This window comes from Hemiscyllium ocellatum, unplaced genomic scaffold, assembly GCF_020745735.1.
Source record: "Hemiscyllium ocellatum isolate sHemOce1 unplaced genomic scaffold, sHemOce1.pat.X.cur. scaffold_96_pat_ctg1, whole genome shotgun sequence".
NCBI classification, from domain to species: domain Eukaryota; kingdom Metazoa; phylum Chordata; class Chondrichthyes; order Orectolobiformes; family Hemiscylliidae; genus Hemiscyllium; species Hemiscyllium ocellatum.
This window is the reverse complement of record NW_026869333.1, coordinates 241,227-256,059: the sequence shown is the minus strand read 5'-3', so window position 1 is coordinate 256,059 and position 14,833 is coordinate 241,227. Positions and strand designations below refer to the sequence as shown.

General features: G+C 44.9%; 1 long non-coding RNA gene across 2 annotated transcripts in view; it reads left to right on the top strand.

The window, feature by feature from the left end:
- Nucleotides 1-14,833, top strand: part of LOC132814925 (uncharacterized) — a 79,838-nt gene that overhangs the window by 18,540 nt on the left and 46,465 nt on the right. The window contains exon 1 of one of the 2 annotated variants that reach the window (XR_009644600.1): nt 12,752-12,801. The exons of the other annotated variant lie outside the window; for it this stretch is intronic. This is a non-coding gene — a long non-coding RNA (uncharacterized LOC132814925). Of the gene's footprint in view, nt 1-12,751; nt 12,802-14,833 lie in introns of those variants that run through there. 2 annotated transcript variants of the gene reach the window in all.

Here is a 14,833-nt window from a genome sequence, read left to right as displayed (position 1 = left end):
AAATCCTTGCTCTCTCTACTCCTGTTTATACCCTCGAATTTTGGACTCACCTACCCTTGGTTACTCACCATTCTTAGGGTCACCCCGTGGCCTCCTCTGCCCAAGGGAAATATTTAGGACAATGTTACAAATATCTCCAACGTATGTAACAAAGTGCTGGCCAATGTCGACAAATGTGCCACATGCTGCTTTCCCCACCCTGTCCACCTGGTATGCCACTTCCGAGGAACAATGTAACTTGCACCCCCTGGTCTCTCTCTCTCTCTCTCTCTCTGTTCGACAACCCTGGTCAGACCCCTTCCATTAACTGTGTTAGTCCTCCTTGGTTTGTCTTAACAAAATCCAACATTCGAATTAAACTCCATCTTTCATTCCTTGGTCCACTGACCCAGTTGGTCAAGATCCCCTTTTATAACCGTATTTACTGCCCACTACACCATTAATTTGATCATCAACAAACTTTCGCACAATCACTCCTATATTTTCAACCAAATTGTTTATGTAGATGATGCACATCAGTGGACCCAGCCCTGATCCTTTCTTCAATAATGGAATAAAACCATATTCTTGTCATAGAGCCATACAGCATGGAAACTGACCCTTCAGCTGATACCCACCATAATCTAAAACTCAACTCTTCCCAGCTGCCTGTTGCTGGCCCATATCACTCCAACCCTTCCCTATTCACCTGTTTATCCAAATATCTTTTAAATGTTGTAATTGTACCCACATCAACCCCTTTCTCAGGAAGTTCATTCCACACTCAAACCACCCTCTGTGTAGCAAATTGCCCCTTATATTTTCTTTGAACATCTCTCTCCTCTAACCTTAAAATGTGGCTCCTCCTCTTGAGACTCCCCCATCCTGAGGAAAGGGCAACTACAATTAGATTGATCTATATACCTAATTTTTTTCATAAACCTTTATAGCATCACGTCTCAACCTCCAGGCTCCAGTTAAAAAAGACTCAGCCTATCCCGCCATTTTTCAAAACACAAGCCTTCCACACCCAGCACTATCCTGGTAAATCTCTTCTGAATGCCCTGCAGCTTAATCATATCCTCCCTATAACTGGGCGACCAGAACTGGACAGAGTATTGCAGAACAGGCATCACCAATGAATGTGCAATCTCAACATGACGTCCCAAATCCTCCACTCAATGGGCTGAGCAATAGTCAGGCATGCCAAGCACTGTCTTATCCATCCTGTGATGCAAGCTTCAAGAATGATGTACCTGAATCCGGAGGTCCCTCTCCTCTAAAACACTAACCGAGGCCCGAACATTAATTTTATAAGCTCTACTCTCGTTTGTTTTACAAAATTTATTCTGATTGAATTCCATCTCTAGTTTTTCAGCCCATTCACTCACTTCATCAAGATCTCTTTGTAATCTCAGAAAACATCCTTCACTGTCCATGACGCCACCCTCCAGCCTGCCAGCCCATCACACATGGCTGTCAGTAGTACACATACCTTTGTTAGCGGTTCCATAATTTCTTCCCTAGCATCGCACAGTGTCCTGTGAGACACTTAATCAGGTTCTGGGACTTGCCATAGCTTTGTGTTTTAAAACCTCCAGCACCACCTCTTTTCAAGTCATAGAGATTTACAGCATAGAAACAGAGCCTTCGGTCCCCAACTCGTCCAGGCTTACCGGAAAATCTAAATAAATCCATTCCCTTTTCCAGCATTTGCCCCATATACGGCTATACCCTTACTATTTAGATGCCCATCCAGATACCTTTTAAATGTTGTAATTGTGTCAGTCTCCATTACTTTCTCTCTCAGCTCATTCCATACACACATCACCATGTGTGTGACGAAGCTGTCCCTTCAGTCCCTCTGTAAACCGTTCACCTCTAACCTTAAACTTATGCCCTCTAGTTTTGGACTCCCCTACCTCTGGGAAAAGGCCTTGAATGCTTACCCCTATACATACCGCTCATGTTCATATAAACCTCTGTAAGGTCATCCCTCAGTCTCCGATTCTCCAGTGACAGTAACCCCAGCTTATTCAGCAACAACCCTGACATATCTTGTAAATCTTTTCTGAGCACTTTCGAGTTTCACAACATCCTTCCTGTAGCAGGGAGACTGGAATTGCAGAGGACTCCAAATGTGGTCTAACGTGTTACTCTTGTTCCCTGAGTTCCCCGGTCTTTCTCCACAGTAAATCCTGGAGTGAAAAAATTGTTTCGGATCATAGCAAATATCCTGCAGTCCCACACATCGATGGTCTCATTGGTCTTAAATGGATACTATTTTGTCCTGAGTTCCTGATGCACTCTTAAAATACTGATACAATCACTTTTGGATTCCCCTTTCCTTCTCTGCTGAGGCTATTTCATTTAGCCTTTCTCCTTTCCTGTTTTCAACTCAAACTGTATCCCTACAGCCCCTGTATATCCTCAGGGATTTCCTTGATCCAGCTGGCTGTACCTGACACGTGCCCCCTTTTCCTTGACCAGACCCTCAATAGACAGCCAGTGTTTCCGAATGCCGTCAGCATTGAGCTGCACACAAACAGGAAAATGCTGGCGCTGATCGATCAGTTTATCTCACTTTTAAAATATTCTCACTTGCCAAACTTCCCTTCCCCTGTAAATAATTCCCTTCCCCAATCACATTTTGAAAGTTCCTGGCTAATACGATCAAGATTGGTCAGGCTCCATTTTATAACTTGCACTTGTGGACTAGGCTTGTCCTTTTCCAAAGCTGTTTTCAAACAACTAGAACTGTGGTCACTTTGGCAAAATGCTTTCCCACTCACGCCTCAGTCCCTTTCCCTACCTTAATTCCCAAGGGGTGGTCAGGTTTTGCCCCTTTCTCTTTTACATATTGATTGGGAGTTTTCTGGAAGACAATTACCAAATCCCTCCCTTGCAAACACTGAACACTGGCCGTCCCAGTCTAGGTTTGGAAAGTTCAAAAACCCTACCATAACAGCCCTATTATTATGGTTGATATTGAAGATGTCCCGACATATTTGTTCCTCAGTCTGCCAGGGATTATTTGGGGTCAGCAGTCAGATCTTATTAAAGTGATGACCCATTCTTATTTCTGAGTTCGACTAACATAGCTTCACTGGGCGATCCCACAGGAATATCCTCTCTCAGTACTGCTGTGATGATTCATGCAATCAAAACCCATCACCACACGTCCTCCCTTGCCTCCCCTTCCTGTAGCATCTCTACCTTGAAACAATGAACTGCCAGTCCTGTACCTCCCTCAGCTGTGTTTCTGTAATAACTATAATATCCCAGTCCCATGTTCCAATCCATGCTTTGAGTTCATCTTCCTTAGCTGTCAGGCCCCTTGTATTGAAATAAATGCAGTTTAATCATCAGTTTTCCCCAATTCCCTGCTGTGTTCTTGCCTGCCTTGTCTGCTGAAATTGCTGTCTTTAACTCGTGTACCAGCATCAATCTTCTTTCTGGCCTTACGTCTATTCAAGGTCCAACACCCTGCCAGACTTGATTATAACCCCACAAGCATCTCTAGCAATTTACCCAGCAGGATGTGGCTCCCTCTCACGCTCCTAGTTGAGGTGCCTTTCCCACCCTGTCTCCCTGTGCTGACACCTCCAGGGATCTATGGACATGTCCACCATGGTCCCTGTATTCCTCAGTACTCCGCAAGGTCCTACCATTCATTATGTCTGTCCTTCGCTTATCGTACCTCCCACAGAGTATTACCTCACTTTGATCAGAACTAAACTCTGCTTAGATAATAATCTGATTGACATCGGACAGCAGACAGAGACCATCCTCCTCACTGTGAACAACACCCTCACCTTTCATGTCATCTGCAAACCTACTAATGATACCTTCTGCTTTCACATCCGAGTTATTAATGTTCAATGGTTCCTGCACAGATCCCATTGGTACACCCGCTGGTGAAAGTATTCTATCCACCAATTTTGCATCCAATTTGCCAACCTGCCTTGGAACCCAGTCCTTTTGGACCAGCCTTCCATTTTGCATCTTGTTTAAGGACTTAGTCAAGTCCGCGTAAACCACATAATCTGCACTGCCTTCGTCAATATACTTAAGCACCATTTAAAAACAAACTGAACTGAATTCCTCAGACTGTATCTTCCTCTACCAAATCTATGATGACTAAATCAAATTGATCCTTATCTTTGCAAGTGTCGATTCATCCTCACAATTCATTCCAATAATTTCCCTCCCCCTGCTGTCAGACTACCTGCTCTGTAATTACTCGGCCTATCCCTGCTGTCCTTCCTGAACAAAGGAACCACATTAGCGACCCTCCAGTCATTCAACACTTCACCTGTGTCCAGCAAAGTATGATATATATCGACCGGGGCCCAGCAATCTCTGGGTAATTACCATGGGGTCAAAGGATGCTGGTCCGGGCAGTGACACCCACATCCCATGAATGAATAAATAAAAATACCCATGTCCCGCCTTGCCTCTGCAAACCCTGCCAGCTGCAGCGATCTGTATTGGCTTTGTAACACCGTTCAGGCCCTGACCACTCTCTGTACCTCTCTCACTACCTCCAGCACCTTTATCTCTCCCTATTCCTAACGTGTCAGTAAGTTTGACAATGTTTCCCCTTCCCAATGCCTCCCTCCTGCTAGCAGACCCATTGCAATCCCTTCAAAACTTACTCTAAAACTCTCTCTCTCACTTGAGGATTTTAAGTACTTTGTGGTGATCTTCTCAGCCTCATAATCTAATATGATCCATTTTGTCCTGCGTGAGGGACCAGTGGGGATTTCTTGCTGAGTTTTCGTCTGTTTCAATGGAATGTCCTTTTGTTGAGTGTTTTACACTCTTCCTTCAAATGTTTTCCACTGTTCATTTCCAGACACCCACATTTCAGCCTGTTTAGCCTGTTTACCTTGGTCAGTTCTCCTCTCAAACCTTGTCATTGGCTATTTTTGTTTCTAGTTGTAACTTGTCCTTTCTGTGATTTAATTTAAAACGTTATATTTCTTTAAACTGCACTTTATCACAATTTCCCAGGAGATCTCTCCAGGTGACATTACTCATTCACTAAGTTTTATCACACAACAGTCGCTCTGAGACAGTTACGTCCCTAGCCAGTTGCACAAAGTGTTATTCTAAGAAACACTGAAAAAAATTCTCTGAACTCCTCTTCCAATATCACTGTTGTCGGTGTGATTGTTCCAGACTTTGTGAATATTGACATTTCAATAAATGTTCACCATTCCTTTATTACAAATTCCAATGAATTCCTATTTATTACAGTGACGAGCCATGGAATATTGTTCGGTGATCTAAAACTGTTCTGCTACTCGTGTCCTTGGCAAGTAGTAGCCAGAATTTACATTCAGACTGACTCTACTTCGTGATCTGCAGTCAAATGCTTTCTCTGTAATGCCTTTCTTACCCATTATTGTTCGTGTTACCCATTTTGCCTGAGTTTGCACAAGGTTGTGATACATTGAATATTTATGTTCCACCTTTTGTTCGCCCTGTAACGACATCTCTCTGGTGTCTAAATCTCTTTTATCTCTGTGTCACAAATCCATCTGCCTTGTTGCAGAGACTTTGTCCATTAATAAAAAAAACATAATTTACTCTTTACCACATTTTCCTGTCACAAATGGATTCGCTGATCTACAATTTTACTTAAGCTTTGTCCCATCCTGTTCCTTTCTGTTGTCTTCGGTCACATTCCCACGCTGCTCTGATGCGTCTCCTTTCCTCTTTGGATTTGGAAAGCTCCTTTCACCTGAACCCTGACCTTGCATCCTCTCTGTCAAGTTTAAAGCCCTGTCCATAAATCTACCAACGTGATTGGCCAGGAGATTGGTCCCAGCACAGTTACAGTGGAACAATCTGAATGGATTTTTTTAACAAAATCCGGTCTGGGATGTGGGTGTCTCTGGCTGACCATCCCTTGCTTCCCTTGAGCTAAGCAGCTGGCTCGCCCATTTCACAGGGTCATTGAGAGGCAAACACTTTGCTGTGGGTATGTCGTGCAGACCACATGAGAGTGAACTGTTGTCTTTCTCTGAAAGTCAAGTGTTTGGATTTTTATCAATACTGATTTATGGATTGTTAATCGCAACATTTAAAACATACATTCATTTAAAATTCCACATGGTTAGAAGTGAGAAAGAAGAAGAGGGGTGCTCACTTTCTTGGGACTGTATTGTAGACTGTTATAGACCCAACAGATACCAGAGGAGCAGATGTGTAGAGAGATTGCAGATAACTATTGGAATAATAAAAGAGTTCAGGCTGGAGATTTTAATATTCCCTGTATTGATTGGGCCACCTGGAGTATAAAAGACCTGGACGTAGTGCAATTTTTCAAATGTGTCCAAGAAAGGTTCCTAAACCAATATGCAGAGGGCCCTACTCTACTCAGGCAGGTGCAACACTGGACCTCCCCTCAGAAAACAAGGTCGGGCTAGTGACTGAAGTGTCATTCGGAGAGCACTTTGGGTCCAGTGCCCACAACTGTCTTCGTTTTAACATAGTTATGGAGGCAGATCAGCAGGTCCCCAGATTGAAGAGGAAAACTGTAACAGGGCCAGGTTTGGGGCCATTCTGCAGGATCTGGCCAGCGTCAATGCTGTGAATTTAAAATTGCACAATGCCCAGTTATAATCCAACTTGCTTTGGAAGCGCTGGTGATCACTGTAACAGATGAAAGGCTTCAACTAAATTTGTTTGATATTATATTCCATGACCCTGCCATCCTGTTGCTATAAATTCTGTGCCTTAGGATTGTGCTCCACAACCACCTGATGAAGGGGCAGTGCTCTGAAAGCTAGTGCTTTCAAATAACCCGGTTGGACTGGAACCGAATGTCGGGTGATTTTTAACTGTGTACACTCCCTGTCCAACACTGGCATCTGCACATTATGATTCCAGTCAATTGGGTGAGTCTGTTTGAAGGAAAAGGAACAACTGGCAAATGGGAGGCTTTTCAAAATGTGATCTCAAGAATCCAGGACCAGTCTGCCCCATTGGGATAAAGGGAAATGCTGGCAGGGTTAGGGATCCTTGGCTGGTGAGGGATAATAAGGCTCTGGTCTTGAAATGAAGACTGCATGCATTGGGTTTAAGCTATCTGTATTTGCATAAACTCTTCTGTTCTTAAAGATACGATCAATCTTTGGAGACCCTATAATCCTCTCAGTCCCTGTAACACCCCCAATCTGCAGAAGTCATTCCAATGCCTGTGACTCTTCCGATCCAGTTCCTACAAGACCCACTATCTGTGTGATATCTTTTCATTGCCAGCACCCACCCTGTCAATGTAAGCTCCTCCAGTGTCTCCATCCATCTACTCATTTCCATAATCTTCTCCAGCTCTGACGTGTGTAAACGTCACCCTCCCCTACAACTCTTCCCACTTTGACCGAACTGGAGGAGGTTACTAATGCTCCCTAATCTGTGAAACTGTCTCCAACCAAAATTGCTGTCTTTATCACTTGGAGAATCTGTTTGATTCGGCTTAGCTGCAGCAAAACCTCGCATCTCTAAAACTCGATCCCCCTGCTAATGAAAGCCAACACACCATCCGCCTTCTTAACACCCTGTGAACTTGGATGGTAACCTGAAGGACACAGGATCCCTTTGTTCCTGCACGCTGCTAAGAATCCTGCCTTTAACTACATAAAGGTTTTCTTCAGAATCATCCAATCTAAAACTATCCCTACCTTTGTAAGTTCCTCCAGTCCCTACAACACTCATAAACTGTGAAACCTTCTCAAGTCCCTATATTCCTAATGTCTGCAAAATCCTGCCGTCCTGATGTCCCTCCATATCTCTGTAACCCGCACCATCCTCCTCTGCCCTTCTGGGGAACATTGCAGACGAAGGAGGAGTTGGAGAGTCTGGGCCATGTTACGAGGTATGAAGGACTGCAGAACCTGGAGGATGGTACAAATGTAGGAAGGGACTTGGGACCTGCAGGAGGTTGCGGGATTCATAGAACCTGCAGGATGTGACCGAGGATGGGTTGTGGAACCTGGACGATATTATGATTTGAACCACAGGTAATTTTTAATTGGACCATTCAGCTGATCTTACAGTCATAGAGATGTACAGCATGGAAACAGACCCTTCAGTCAAACTCATCCATGCCAACAGGATATTCCAACCCAATCTAGTCCCACCTGCCAGTACCTGGCCTATATCCCTCCAAACTCTTTCTATTCATATATCCATCCAAATGCTTCTTAATTGTTGCAATTGTACCATCTGTAAGATTGGCTGAAAGATCCAATCAAAAATTACCTGTGGTTCAAATTATAACATCCTCCAGGTTCCACAATACATTCACGGTCCCATCCTGCAGATCAGATATCCAATCCAATGATGTCCCACCTGCTAGCACCCGGCCCATCTCCCTCTAAACCCTTCCTATTCATACACCCATCCAGGTGCCTTTTAACTGTTGCAGTTGTACCAGCCTCCATCACTCCCTCTGGCAGCTCATTCCATACATGTACTATCCTCTGCGTGAAAATGTTGCCCCTTAGTTCTCTTTTATATCTTTCTCCTCTCATCCTAAACCTCACCCTACAATTCTGGACTCGCATACCCCAGGAGAAAGACTTTGTCTATTTACCTTATCCATGCCCCTCTTGATTTTATAAACCTCTATAAGGTCACCCCTCAGCCTCCGACTCTCCAGGGAAAACAACCATCACCTGTTCAAACTCTCCCTATAGCTCAACCCTGGTAACATCCTTGTAAATCTTTTCTGAACCCTTTCAATTTTCACAACATCCTTCCGATATGAAGTAGAACAGAGTTGCATGCAGTCTTCCAAAAGTGGCCTAACCACTGTCCTGTACAGCTGCACCATCACCCCCCAACTCCTGTACTCAATACTCTGACCAGTAAAGGAATGCATACCAAGTGCCTTCTTCTCTACCCTGACCACCTGTGACTTTACTGTCAAGGAAGTCTGTATTTGATTAGAAAAATTGCACAGAGAGAGAGAGTGGCCCGAGGTCTTCTGGGTAATGCTAGTTCAGTCTAAGCTGGTAGGCGGAGGCAGTGAAGTATTTGCAGCGCTGTCTGATGAATGGTCGGGAGATAATGCACATGTCAAACAGGCTATTTTAAGTGCTTATGGGTTGCTATGGAAGGGAATCCACTACAATTCCCTTTACTGTACCATTGCTAACTGACAAAGCTCCTTCAGATCTATATCCTCCAAATTGTTGAAACCTGCTATCACCATTGCAACTCTCATTATTTTCTGACATTGTTGAATCTCGAAAACCATCCCTATCAGGTTAATCTCCACCACAGCATACAACACTCTGAGTCTGTGTAATCTCTTTAAATCCTTCAGTTCCTATATACCTATGTATTGGTGTGACTGCTTTGTGGCCATTGTATCCTTATTTATATCTGCAAAAGGCTCTGCTCACTGCAACACATCCTATGCTCATACGTGAATCTGGTCTCTCACAAGCCTCTCTACGACTCTCTCCTCTAGTCTCTCCAAACTTCCCTATCCCTGTAGTATCTTGCAGCATGCACACCACTCCCTCTCTCTAACATACCTTCCAGTGCATAAAATCATCTCTCCTTCTAACTTTATCCTATCTACAACTTCCTCCCTATCCCTGCAACATTCTCCAGTCTATATCATCTTCCATGTGCTTGCAACATTCTCCAGTCCATACCACCCTCCCTTTCCCTTTAACATTCTCCAGTCCATACCACCCTCCCTTTCCCTGTAACATTCTCCAGTCCATACCACCCTCCCTTTCCCTGTAACATTCTCCAGTCCATACCATCCTCCCTATCGCTGTGATATTCTCCTGATCCCACAACTGTTGTTAAAGGTATGACATCCTGGAATCATGTGAATGTTTCTACACCCCGATCAACAAAGGCCATGTAACGATCCACAGCCCTACACACATCCCTATCTCTGAAGTCTAATCAAAGAAGCGTTATCTCTCTAAATTCCTCCAAACAATAAAATGTTTTCTCCTGCGAACATTCTGCAGGATCTGTAACTATGTTTAACCCTGCAACTTTGTTGCGCCCCCAAACATCTCTCCCACTCTGTGACCTCTATCCATCCCTCAAAGACCCTCTCTCGGTGACACGCGCCATGCTTTTGCGACAAGGCAGATGGAATGACAGCATTAACTGAGGTGAACAGATATGATCGAACTGTTATTGTGGAGGGGTGGCTGCAGAATGACCATGACAGCAATGTGATTATTGAGGGGTTGTAGGGATTTAGGCAGGATCAGCAAAAAACCAAACAAGGTCCCGTTTTGTTGGGAAAAAATGATGCAGTCAGTGCATTAGTGAGACAGCCAATTTAATCTGGGAATCAAAATATAGAGTCATTTTGAATGGACAGCTTCCAAATAGCAAGTGGGATCTGGAAGATCAAATCAAAATCCATGCTCGTTGGTAAGTTGGATACAATACTTTCTTGGTGATAGGAGACAGAGGCATGTGGAGTGGTCAATTTCTGTTTGGACGTCTGTGGCCAATGGTGTTTCACAAGGATCAGTGCTGCGATGTCTGTGTGTAATTTATATCTGTGATTCAGATGAAAAGGTCAGCAGTTTGATTAGTATTTTGCATTTGGAAAGGCATGTAATGATCAGGGATAGTGAGGGGAATTGTGGATAGTGAGGAAGAGGGTTAAAGGTTGCAGCAGTATGTAGATCAGCTGGAACGCTGTGCATAGAAATCGCAAACCGAATTTCATCGGGACAAATGTGAAGTGATACATTTATCAAGTCAAATGGAAGAGAGAAGAGTATTAATTGACTAATTGAAAACATTGATAAACAGATGACCTTGGATGCAAATCCATAGCTCCCTGAAAATAACAACACAGGAGGATGTGGTGGTAAAGGAGGAGTATGGTATGGTTACCTTCATTGGTCACAGTATTGAGTACAGACGTTTGCATGTCATGTTGTGACAGAATGAAACTTCATTCAGCCATGTTTGGAAGGTTGTGTGTCGTTCTCATCGCCATGCTACAGGAAGGATGTGGAGGCTTTGGGGAGGGTGTAACAGAGGGTTGGCAGAATGTTGCCTGGATGAGAATGTGTTTACTGTCAGGAGGTTGGACGCAGTTGGATTGTTTTGCGAGAATGTCAGAGACTGGGGGGGGGGGGGTGACCTGGTACAGGTATATAGCATTAGGAGAGGCGTGGATAGTTGGAATCCTTCTTCCAATGTAGAAATATCAAATACTAGTGCGCCTCGGTTTAAGGTGAGAGTGAGAAGTTTTAAGTGAGATGAATGAGGCCAGTTTTCTTTACCGAGAGGGTGGAAGCTGCTCAGGAGGTGGGAGAGGTGGCAACGAGAGCAAAGTTTTGAAGTGGGATTTAGACAGAACCATGAACAGGCAGAGAATAGAGGGATATCGCCCATGTGCAGGCAGGTATGATTAGGTTAGAATAGCATCATGGTCAGCACAGCCATGGTGGGCCAAAGGGCCGATTACTCTGCTGTACTGTTCTATTTTCTAACTTAACGGCATCTACCCTGTCAGAGCCAATCAGAAACCTGGATGTTTCTTTCGAATTCTCTCCCATTCTTCAAAACCCCAATGGGTTCCAGGTCAATCTACTCCACCTCTGCTCATTGGAAATCCCGCCATCTCCAGAATCAGCCGAGTGAACCTTCCCTGGCCTGCCTCCAATGCAAGAATGTCTTTCCTTAGGGCACACATGCTGTTCATTATAATCTAGGTGTGGTCTGACTTGTACCTTGCATCGTTTTAGCAAGACCTCCCTATATTTAGATTCTATTCCCTCTGTAATAAATGGCAGCATTTGATTTGCCTTCTCTATTACCTGCTGACCCTGTAAGCTCCCCTTTTCAGATAAACAAGAACTCCCTTAACCATTTCTGCTGTCAGTCTGAAACCAAATAGTGTTAGCCTGACAGTAAGTCGGGAACGTGCTGGAATGTCGCAAGGTTTGTGAAGGTTTGTAGCTCAGATTGAGGTTTAGGGTGTGGGTTTGCTCGCTGAGCTGTAGGTTTCATATCCAGACATTTCGTTACCTGGCTAGGTAACATCATCAGTGGTGACCTCCAAGTGAAGCGAAGCTGTTGTCTCCTGCTTTCTATTTATTATATATAAATGTCGAGTACCTCGAGACTAGCTGTGGGGAAAATGAGAATCCAGGAGAAAACAGCATAAGGAGCGCACTGCCACACCAATGCCCCACCCAGCCCCTTCCCATGGCCACCTTCTGCCCCAAGTGTAACAGAGTCTGTGGAAGGCCACATCGGTCTGTACAGCCAACTACAGACTCCCCTCCCCCCCACCTCTCCCCCGAGAGTGGGAGAGAGTCAGCCTCGTCTGTGACCCACCGCCAAACAGTAGATGAGACAGGAAGGTTGAATCCCCTCACAATTATCCCAGTGCCTTTGTTACAACAATTCCCTGTTGATGCAATGTCCAATAATGTGATATCACTCAGTATCTTTCCATGTGGTATCCCTCGCTGTGTTGGTCTATTTGCTGCCTCTGTCAGCATTTCTCCCACTTACAGATGGTCTGAGATCCTAAGTCAACAGAATTGTCTACTCCAGAGAGACGCAGCAGCACAAGCAAGGGATGGAGAGTGGGATTATCGAGATCTCTGCTGGACTCAGTGCCACTCTGCATGAGGTTTCCTCATTGTATCAGTCTAATTTCCCATTCTGTCTATTTCTGTCTCATGCAGGTAATCAGGACGTTCCTAACTCCTGTCTCATCCATCACCTCATTGAAGCTGGTTGGTCAGCCTGAGAGAGATGGAGAGGGAGATCTGGAGCCTTCAGTAAGTCCTGCAGCCGGTAAGATCACTCACAGTAAACAGCACAGGGTGGGGGTGGTAGACTTCTATATTCAGACCTGGAAGACCGGACATAGAAACAGAGCTGGGCAAGGAACAGCAACATTATAGGCTTCATTCCCACCATCTTGTGAGGGTCCTGCTCTCACCTCTGCTGTACTGGTCCTCAATGCGACAGCACAGGGGATCGCAGGGATCAATCCTGGCCCATGCTGTGTTAGTGATCTCTGTAATATTCTCCAGATAATCCTTCCTCTGTCTGGAATCTCCTCTAGTCCACACCATTCTCTCTGTCTCTGTCAGGTTCTCCAATCCCTAACACCCTAATTCCCAAACTTCTGCAGTAGATACTAAATTTCTTTATCCCTGACTGTCCTGTCTATACCTGTAAGCTCCTCCCACCAACACCACCCTCCATGTCAATGTATTTGACTTGAAACTTTCCATCGGTCCCTACCTATGTAATCTTCTCCAGCTCCTACAACCCTTCCTTAGCTGTGAAAACTTTGTAATCGCCTTATCCTTCTCCAATTCTTTGATCTTTATCTTGTTAAATTTCACCCTCATTCCCGACACCATACCCCTCGCAACCACAGGAACCTCCTTCAGTTTGTACAACCCTCCCCATTTGTGTAACTGTCTCCAACCCAGTAACCTGGTATTCTAATTGCCTTCCTATCTATGTCGTCTCCAGATCCTAGAAGCCGCCTTATATCTGTAAACGTCTTCAGTCAGACAACCTTCTATATCTCTGTTAGTATACACAATGCTCTCCTAGATGAAACAGCTCCTGTCTGTGCCTCTCAGCCTGCCTACCTCTTCCTTTCTCCATCCCTATTCCAATCTCCAGAATCTAATCCAGCTCCTTATATCTCTGTAAATTCCTCCAATCCCCAAACCCCTTTGTCCTACTGACATTCTTTACGAGATGTAACTCTGTGCAGTGTCCTGAACAGAGATATTTATTTTATCAACAGTCACAGTGAGGTGTTGGAAGACCGGAGGGCGGCTAATGCTGTTGCATCACTTAAGGACTGCAGGGAAAAGCCAGGAAATTACAGCGCAGTGAGACCAGTGATGGGGAAGTTGTTGGAGGAGATTCAGAGAGAAAAGAGCTACGTATATTTACAAAGGCAAGGGCTGATTCGAGATGGTCAGCATGGCTTTGTGAGTGAAAAACCATGTTTCACAAACCGAATTGACTCTTCGAGGAGGTGACTAAGAGATAGATGAAGGCAAAGCAGTCAGCATTGTCCAGTGGACTTCAGCATCTAGTCAAGAGGAAGAAGGAAGCTTACTTAAGGTTGAGGAAGCAAGGATCAGACAGGGCTCCAGATTAGTGGGCGGCACGGTGGCACAGTGGTTAGCACTGCTGCCTCACAGCGCCAGAGACCCGGGTTCAATTCCCGACTCAGGTGACTGACTGTGTGGAGTTTGCACGTTCTTCCCGTGTCTGCATGGGTTTCCTCCCACCGGATTCAGGTGAATTGACCACGCAAAATTGCCCGTAATGTTAGGTAAGGGGTATTTGTGGGTTGCGCTTCGGTGGGTCAGTGTGGACTTTTGGGCCGAAGGGCCTGTTTCCACACTGTAAGTAATCTAATCTAACAATAGTTGCATTGGATGGCACGATGTCTCAGTGGTTAGCTGTCTCATAGCACCACAGATTCCATTTCGATTACAGCCTCAGGCGACTGTCTGTGTGGAGCTTGCACGTTCTCCCCGTGTCTGTGTGGGTTTCCTCCAGATGCTCCAGTTCCCCTCCCCCCGCAGCCCAAAGATGTGTAAATTAAGTGACTCAGCCATGCTAAATTACCCATAGTGTTCAGGGATGTGAAGGTTTAGCGCATTAGTCAGGGCAAATGGAGAGTAATTGGGTGGGGGAATGGGGCTGGGTTGGGTACTGTTTGGAGGGTTGATATGGAGTTGTTGGGCCAAATGGCCTGTTTCCACACTGTAGAGATTCTCTGAAGGTACCAGGAAGGAACCGAGGAATGGACTTAAGGCAACTAGAAGGCGGCATGAAAAGACTT